The following is a 2371-nucleotide window of genomic DNA, read 5'->3' as shown; positions in this document are numbered from 1 at the left end:
ATTGGAATTGAGGAGTTTATGCTCCAGCTATGAAGCTGATTGTAATTGGGCATCACGTCTGAGCCCAGTAGGATATGAGTCAAGCAATTTAGATTTCACATCAGTTTTTCATGTAGCATATGTAAACATAATTCAAATTAAACACGGGTGACTGACCGAAAATCTGGAATCGATAAAAGAAGTTAAATCACTAAACCAAACGTAGATCAGTCATGATTTCATTTTAAACAATTCTGAGTATTTTAACGTAACTAAACTTTCTGAAAGATAAAGCAGTTCATGATCCAAACACAGTTTGAGCCATTGAATTTTTAAACGTCCTTAACTCAATTAAGTCCTGTCCAAGCTATTTTTTACCATAGTTCCGATTTAGCTATGACACGACTCTATTGATATGTTAGCTCCTGATTTCAATCTACCACACGATAAGATAAACATCCACACCTCAATCAATCTACTGAGATCTGCGCGTTCAGCACTTAGAATCCTAAAAGCTGACTAATATGTGAAATTAACCACATTGCCAGGAGGCAGTCAATATGCCTCAATTACCTACACCTGCTTAAACTCGAATCATTTACAATCTACTTGAACAATAATGTCAACTAGCTTACTCAGAACATTCAAACTGAAACTATAAATGATGGTTCGTGTAGTCCAAATTAATTACAACAGACAAATACAAGTAAACAGTCCAAATCTGCAATATAATAAGGCATCACTTTCATTTCATCTTCAACTTGGGATCTACATCAAAAGGAATTCAGTATGTGTACCTGGAAATCAGAGAACAGTAAGAAGAAGAACAAATCAGCAGCAATAGAAGTTCTCAACAGCAGCTCAGGAATTAGCTCGGAACCCAGTAAAATCAGCAATGAAAAATACCAGCAAATTGACCCAAAACTGACTGAATAAATCAGTTTCAACTTGAAATCAACCAAAGAGCTCAAATATACCCAAGACTGGCTAAAATTGGAATCGAATACATCCCGAATGAAACAGTAAACTTCAGGAAAAGCCTCAGTAACTAGAAACACTCAAAATAGCTTGAAGAAAACCAGAAATGGCTTTGAACTCAAATGCAAAATTTTATAAACTCAGATTTCTTTGAAGTCCTAATGGAACAGTACCTATTTTGGATTTTTCTTTCTTGTTTCTACTTTTTTTTTTTGGGTTTTTGAAGGTTTTTTGGAATTTGAAACTCAAATTTCTAATTTGAAACTTGAAGAGAATTTTTTGTTTTTTTGAGAGAATTTTCAGATCTCTAAAAACTTGTTTATCAAGGCACTAGGCCTCTCTTTTATAGGCAAGAATAGGGGCAGAAGGTTCTGGAGATTTTTACTCATTTTTTTCCCCTTTTTATTTTCAGAAATTGTACCTTAAACCCAAAGTATTGACTTGTTTCTCAAGTTACTGCTTTTAAAAAGCTGAAACTTACACTAAGTCCCCTTCTAGAAGAATCTAGGGTATTTTTCTACCTGTGGAATACCTGTATTACCCTTACTTCTATTCTGAAATTGCTTAGCCTTAACAAACTGAGCCATTTCCAATGCCCAAACTACCCCTGATTACCCCCTGAAATTACTAACACTAGTTAAACTATTAGCTATAACCAAACAACCTACTTAACTATGGTTAATCAATCAAGGCTAGAACCAATTATTTACAATCAAACAGACCCTAAAATCAAACTAACTGGATAGATTTAGCTAATTATGAAATTAAATCTAAAATCAAATTGCAGCGAACAATCATGGGTCGACTAATTGAACCAACCACAAAATCAAACAGAACAGAATTAAATCATCACATGAAAACTAGAACAGTATCAATTAGCATGAGGAAAATTATTCAAACTAGCAAAAGCTTAAACTAAACCCTATGGCACTGAACATGCTCGAATCTTGAATTTAATGATAAAGAACTCAAACACAGCAAAATTGACAAATTACTATTGACTAGCAGAGGAGGAATCAAAGAAAAATTTAAACTAAACTAAATTACCAGACCTAAAGTACTGATTACTGCCAAAAAAAAGAAAAAAGAAAGAAGAAAACCAGAAAAAGCAAAGATAAAGCAACATGAATGACTTAATCAGAAACGAAAGAAAACTAATTAAAGAAAAAGGAGAAACTCACCTATGCAAGGTCGAACGGGAGACTGAAAACTCGTTTCGAGCCTCGGAACAATGTTAAGCATTTGTTCTTCTCAAAGAACAAACGAAACATTGTTTCGTGACTCGAATCCAATGCCGGACTTAAGAAATCGGGCAAAATGAATTTCTAGGGTTCTGCCGGCTCTGTGGTTTAAAATTCGAGCAGACCAAGGATGATTTGAAAGAAAGTAGTTAGGGGTTTGGGAAGAGGGAAGC

Source organism: Nicotiana attenuata, unplaced genomic scaffold (genome assembly GCF_001879085.1).
Source record: "Nicotiana attenuata strain UT unplaced genomic scaffold, NIATTr2, whole genome shotgun sequence".
Taxonomy (NCBI): domain Eukaryota; kingdom Viridiplantae; phylum Streptophyta; class Magnoliopsida; order Solanales; family Solanaceae; genus Nicotiana; species Nicotiana attenuata.
Note: the sequence above shows the minus strand (reverse complement) of the source record.